Raw genomic sequence first — 7,720 nt, 5'->3', positions numbered from 1 at the left:
AAGTAAGGAATTTGGACTAAAATCAGTTGGTGCTTTCTGAGCAGGTCTTAATGTTTGGAATTATGTGTAGTTTATTTTCTTTTAGATGTGCTTATTTCCTTATAAAGACACAGGTATCCAATCATTCCTGAAGGGAAAAAGACAGGATTTGGCACATATAGGCTTATTCATTCTTGCTTGTATTATTTCTCTTTCTATGCACAATGCTTTGTTAGGGTAAAGTTCATCCAGAAGGGCTACTGCAGATTCATCCTCCAGAGTTCTTTTTGTCAATGTTTACTGCTAAATCACCTGTAAACTTATTTGTGTCTATCAGGTAATAGTCAAAAGTATTTATGTTCTGGTAATTTCCCCTTAAATTCCTGCATTCTAGAGTGTGTGTGGAATCAGTCTGCTGTAGTGGCACTCGTAGAAATCAGTAGACTGTGAGTTCTAGAGCCAATAGGGTGAATTTGAGTCTGTCAGTCTCTTAACCATAGAAAGGATGAAATGGCACACCACTTCTGAAACTTTGCCAAGAAAACTACAGGGAATAGTCCAAGCAGTCATAAGAAGTTAACACTCCTTGGAGATACATACACATAGACACACAGTCATTGAGAAATATGGGGTAGTGGTATCCAATGACATATCTTTTCAATATTGTCTCCTATCCTGATATATGATTTAATGACAGATAATTTTGCTAAGCACATTGGTTTGTGCTTAAATTGTAAGCTGCTCTGAGTCTTCGGAGAAGGGCGGGATATAAATGGGATTAAAATAAAATAAAAAATAAATAAAAATTTCACCAATTTTTTTTCCAGAAGGAGAAAAGTTCTAATATTTTCTCTTCACAGTGAGGATAGTTGAGAACTGCTACTGAAAAGCTCTCAAAAGGAACATGACATCATGGAGCAGTGGGCTAATGCCTCCTTAAGTAACACCAGCTGCCTGCAATTAGTGCAGGTTCGCATCCCACCAGGCTCAAGGTTGACTCAGCCTTCCATCCTTCCGAGGTAGGTAAAATGAGGACCCAGATTGTTGGGGGCAATTAAGCTGACTTTGTAATAATGCCGTTTGGGGTGTGTGTGAAAGCCCTAATAAGCAGGCATATACATAGAATGAAGGCTACTGCTAAGTTTGTAAAGCCGCCCTGAGTCTTCGGAGAAGGGCGGGATATAAATGGAATTAAAATAAAAATAAAAATAAATAAAAAAATGATTTTTCATTTGTTTTTAATTGAAATGTAAAAGGCCAATGAGACTGCAGATTGATGGAGGGATGATTATGCAGTGAAAGGTAGACATTCACATAAACACATTGTCTACCTCATCACAAAATGAAGTGTAAAAATCCTAACCCATCCAAGAGAATTTCTTTGAAATTTTCTTCTGATTTTTTTTTCCTTTTAAACTGAATGAGTACTGGGGAAAAAAACACATAATTTAGCTGCCCAGTAGTAAAAAGAATATTTTGTAGCTGAATAGACAAGATGCAAAAAGAGAGAGAGAGAGAGGGAAAAACATTCAGTCAGTTTAGGAATGTTTAGAGATAAGAGAAACTGAAGGAGGTTTTCCCCCCCCTCCCAAAGCTAAAGAAGATGGTTCTTGCTGGCTCACCTCTCTTTTTACATGAGTTAAATGAAATGTATTTTGCAGAAATAAGAAGTCAAAGTATACTGGTAACTTCTAGGAGGAGTTCTGAATAATTCTCCTAACCTTTTGAGGTTGTAGATGAATGCAAAATGGGTGGAGGTACTCCTGAAAAAGTGAGACCTACTGATGATCTACTTTCTTCCAATTGGGGGGGAGGTTTGAATAAATGTTAAAATTACAAAAAAGTAGAAAGAGATACTAAAAGAGGAAAAGATGGGAGAAAGGAAGGGACTGTACTGAGAGTGGTGACAGATTTCTTAATCTCATTTTACAAAGCATTTTAAGACAACATACAGTAAAGTGGCATTAAGAAATGGAACTCATAGATCACATTTTCTTATTACAATAGTTATGGCAAAGAGAGTAGGATGGTTGTGTTATTAGTTTTCCTAGAAATAATATTGTAAATGATGATTTGTGACTAATGCAGTGTAACCTGCTACTGACAGTAATGCTGCAGGGTTTGTGAGCTCCAGGTTCCTTCAGTTAAACAATATCATCTATCAAGAGCTGTGAAGTAAGGTTTCTCTGTAGTACCATCTTCTTTCTAAAACAAAACCCTCCATTCTGTTGTTGTTTAGAAAAGCTATGAAGATCTGAATCTTCACTCCTTCCCCAGGCCTTTGGTCAAGAAAAGTGAGACTTCTGTTTCATTTTATCTGGCTTGTCATCTTGTATTGGTTTAATTGTATAGATAGTCCTCGACTTACGGCTGTTTGTTCAGTGACCAAGGTTATGACAGAGCTGAATAAAGGGACTTAAAATTCCTGCCCTGGCCTTAAAACTGACCATAGGGATGCTGCAGTGGCCCTCCTACTTATCTTATCTCCCCCCCATCCTACCCTTCTTGGTCTCCACAGGCTTTGGGCCTGCTTCTGACTCCACTGGGTCCCATACCTTCCTCCCCATTCCCCATCTGGCCTAGTTTTTCTGTAGAACCACCACATGTTTACAGGTGAGAGATTGTTTTCAGGAAAGAGTCCTAGTTTATCTGACCCTAGCCTTCCTATACTTTACAGACTATGGCACCATCCTAGAAGTGGACACCATTTCAGAGTGACCCTAATTCATTATGCCTGGAAACAAAATAGGCTCTGCTTCTGGGATCGCATCACACAGCCTCTGTGTAGGAATGCCATGCAGCTGAGGATATCTAGGAAAAGTTAAGTGGACTGATCAATGATGAGATAGGAAAGAGGAGGGACATAGGACCCAGTGGGTTTGGACCCAGGAAGACAGGAAGCAGAGCATGAGGTGCCTTAGGGGATAGACAGATGGAGAGAAAAGTGGGAAAGAAATGTTTTAAATAAATATAAATATCTAGTATAATTGCAACCCTCATCACCCACCTCACACTTATCTTTCTGTTTGGATATAAATCACTTTCTCTCAGTATTTACTCATTATTTCATACTTTTATCTGCTTTTGACAATTAAAATAACTGGTCCTTAGGCTGGGAATATGCCTGTTCTTAACTATTATAATGGGTTCTGAAGGTTATTATTTTTTTTAAAAAAAACATCCTTATTGCTTCTTTTATTGGTTACTTTTTTCATTGAATATTTTTCTCTCTATCTCTCTAAAATTTAAGGATGAATCAGTCCCCTTATTTCCTTTATGTTTGGACAAATGGAATAAAACAATAAGAATAAATTCACAAATTAGTTCACCTTTAACGATATGGAAGATCCATGTTATAGACTTCATTAGTATTAACAACTCTATAAAGTTATGGAGAAAAAAAATAAACTAAATAATGTTTACAATGAACATTTGGAAGTCACTGACATTTTAAAGTCTGTATTTTGTAAACATAATCACATATGCCACTGTATCTGGAAGCCTTCTATATATGTAGCCAAAGAGCAGGTCAATGGGCAAAGCAGCTTTCAGGCATGTGTAGCATCTGTAACTGGATGATATGTTCTGCTGTTTCTCCTTGTCATGCATACATTTCATAATTGCTGTCTGACAGGAAAGCATAGGCCCCATCTGCCTGACTGCTGAAGCTGGATTGAAGGTCAGAAGATACTTCTACAAACAAGTGAATTTTGGAATAGAGTCAAGACTCTTTTCATTGAATTAAATTCTTAGCAGATGCAATTGATATCAAAGCTGTTTGGGGAAGAAGGGAGGGAGAAGAATATCACAAGAGACGTTGGAGAGAATTCAGAAGACAGGAATATAGAGTTTCCAGTGCAACTGTAGATCCCATTATAGGAATTGCTGATGGCAATGATAAGGTTATGGATAAGGCAATGATAAGGTTATGGATAAGGTCTTCAAAATCAAATACTGATTGAAAAATTTTGCTTACCCTAAAACTTTAAATTACAGAAAACACTATGAAGTAGAGAGAACTGTAACCATCTTTGAAATAAGATTTATTGCAGGTAAAAGGCTGTTGTTTGAAAATGCATGTTATTAGTCACTGCTTTAAAATGGGTTTATTGGTTTTGTTATACATAAATATAAATGGAGCTGAGGGATTTTGAAAAGTGCTGCTAATATCTTAAGGTAATGTAACCCTGGATTAACAGCACAAAGAAGAATAAAAAAAACAAAACTATCAGAGCTAAAGAGAAAGAAAACAAAATCAATTCTGCTTTAGTGCTAAGGGCATAGATAGTGATGATTCCAGAATGGAAGGCTCTCATAAAAAAGAATATGTGTGTGTGTGTGTGTGAATAAGTTGCTTTGGTTTCCCAGCAAAACATTAATAACGCTCTAAATTAATCAACATCACAATTTCCTAGAGGGATTGACAGGAAAGAAAGCATTTCTAACTATGGGCAAAAGGTACACTCTATTCTTTAGTCTTTAGAAAAAGAGGGTCAAACAACAATCACAATATTTTTTTCTAAAACACAGTTGATGTTAAGATGCTCTTACATATTTCCTAGAGCTGTTGGCACAAAAAGATAAAAGGAATTGGATCTTCACTTGATTAAGAAAACCGACACTTGCTGCATGGGTAATTTTAATTAATAAACAGGAAAATGAGATAACATGTTGTGCCAATAGCTGCAGAAACAAATCTCTTTTCTTGGTTTGATCAGAGCCTGCAGGTGGTGGTGGCTGAATTTGACACTGAAAGCTTGCCTCTCCACATTGATATTACCAATCAGGCAAGATTTTCGCATGTTTTTCTGGCTAAATACATGAAGATTTAACAATCTTCAATTGAGCGTTTGCTTGAACAGCTAAATAAATCCCAGCATGGTGTGTGAAGAAAACACACAACACAACTAGTTGTTTCAAGAATAATCCAATCACGAGGCCTGAAGGTCAAGCAGTGACCTGGAAAATTAGTTTATCAATGACTAATTTACAAGGAGATGGTTTCAAAAGATGCAGAGGCAGAACACTTACAATAAAAATAAAGAAAATTGATGAAACTGATTTTTTTTAAAAGATCTAAACAGTTCCAAGAACTCAAGATTTTCATCAACTGTGGTCTGGTCATTTTAATGCTTTGGGGATTTAGCTGTCAGGAGTTAAGAATCATGAACATATATAAGTTCTAATTCAGAAGATTTATTACTCAGACCTATACACAAGAATCTGAACAACTGTCAACACTGAACAATAGAATTCAAGTCAGGAGTGGACATGGAGTGCTGTAACAATTCTAGGCTGAGTCCTGTCTTGACTCTGCTATCTCTTCTCCTACATTAGCAGATCTCTTAACTCCATCCTCTTATGTAAGTATGAAGACCTTTAAAGGAGTACTAATTCAAACCTAATGTTGCTATTTGCTGTCATATCAACAAGTTCCAATAAGCTGCACAACTATAAAAATGCAATTTATTTTATTTATGCTGTCATTACTCTGGCATGTTTAATTTTTGTTCTATAATGACTGTCCTGTGCCCAACTACCTTCTCACATTATTTGCAGTGGTAGATTCAGGAGGAAGGAGTGAACTATAGCAATTTTGGAACTGATGAAACACAACACAAAACAAAACCATAATGAATTGTGTTAATCTACGCATTTTCATTTCACTTTAAACACACATTCTAGAACAAGAATGAGCATGCTTTTATAAAATAAGATAGGCATGACTATTCTATCTAGTAAACAGATTTTTCCTTTCATAAAGAATCCATTGCTGATAAATTTTATACAAATGATTCAAAGATACTGTAAATTTCTCCTGTCTAATTCATGGGGGAACCATTCAAAACATTTTAAATTAACTACACTTGAAAATCAATTTAACTACATATCAAAAAATTATTGCATGATGTCTTAACATAGACTATATGATTATTGTTAAGCTAGGAAAAATTCTATTTTAACTTACAATAATCACAATACATTATTCTATACTTCCAGGTCACTATATGCTATGAACTGGATGCTTGACTCTTATAATTATATATATTATGCTATATAGAATACTGCCCCAGTATTCAATCTCCAGCAATTTAATACCCAAAATAAGAGAAAATATCAGAAAGAGGGGAATGGCTCCAAATTTCCAATACTTTTTAAGGGAAATCCTTCCTTTGTGGAAAGTAAACTGTTTACTAGTTTGATTCTTATAATTATGCTTATAATTATGCTTATTATATCTATTTATTTTTCATATCTAAACAAGTCTTTTTTAAAATGATAAAATTCTTATGGATAGAGATTTTTCATGTTTGTGAGAAGGCTGAAAAATGAGGATGTTCATCATATAGAAAGTCTTTATAGATGGAGAAAGCTTTGCAGCTCTTTTTTTAATATAATATATAAATATATAAACCCTCTATAATGGAAGGTATTGCAAAAGTCTAGGCCTTATTCACATATCCCTTCTCCCTAAAAGCAGGTAAAATGTTATCAGTTTCCACAGCACTTGAGTAAGTCTAGTAAATATACTGAATAATATATTTCAGAAAACAGTTGGCTATGAGCCTGCAACAGTCTCCTTCAGGCTCAATTCAAAGTGCTGGTTTTGCCCTTATAAATACATATTTTATAACTGAACTTTCTTAATAGTGCCTTCTTTAATGTGCTTCTCTCAAAGGAAAGTATAAAGAAAAGTATAGGTTGCAGGAGAAGAAATTCCAATGGAAGAGAATATTTGCAGCTCAGGGTTGAACTCTAGAATCTAGAGCAGATCTTTCATTACCCAATTAGGTAATTAGTGTTAGCTAGTGAGGGGTTTGCTCTCCACAAAGGGAGGAGTTCCCTGAAAAAGAATTGGAAATTTGGAGCCATTCCCCTCTTTCAGACCTTCTCTCTTTTTCCAGTATCTTGGATATTAGATTGCTGGAGACTGAATACTGGGGCAAACTGTCAATCTTTGGAATTTTCTGAAAGGCTAATAAGGTCAGAACTATCTGTATCTCCACAGAGATTTTATTCCACAAGGCAGACTCTACCACAGAGAAGGCATGGACATGGGTTTAACAAGATGATACTATTTAATGGAAGTGTTCTGAAATATGCTCTTTGCTAGGCTTGGTGAGGCAGCTGGAGAAAGATGGTCCCACATGCAGCCTGCCTTATAACATAGAGCAGGGGTCTTCAAACCTGGCCCTTTTGTGACTTGTGCATGGCTGAGGAATTCTGGGAGTTGAAGTCCACAAGTCATAAAAGGGTCAGGTTTGAAGACCCCTGACATAGAGGGTTTTAAAAGTAACAGCCAGCATCTTGAATTACATTCAGAAGCCTACTGATAGCCAATGCAGCTTGTGAAACAGTAATGCTACATAGGCAAAATGCTGATGCATGTTGGATTAGCTGCAACTTTTAAGCAGTCTTCAAGGGGAGTCCAATGTACAGCATGTAATAGTAATTCAAATAAGCTCCTTGGTATTTGCTAGTTTGGTTGTTTTCTTGCAGACATTTCATTATCAATCTTGATAACATCATCAGTGCTAGTAGAAATTGGAGTTTTGTTTCATTTTATATATTAATGGCTTGCTTTGTCAGTGTTGCTGGGAATAGTCTTGGTGGTTCTTTCATTGGGCTATTCTTTACTGTTAGCTTGTTTGTCAGTTTCTTGATTGGGGTATTGTTTGCTTCTTGATTGTTGGTCTAATGTTACTCTTGGTATTAATCTCTGTCATCTGGATATTGCTAT

This window comes from Vipera berus (assembly GCF_964194415.1).
Source record: "Vipera berus genome assembly, chromosome: 5".
In the NCBI taxonomy this organism is placed as follows: Eukaryota; Metazoa; Chordata; class Lepidosauria; order Squamata; family Viperidae; genus Vipera; species Vipera berus.
Note: the sequence above shows the minus strand (reverse complement) of the source record.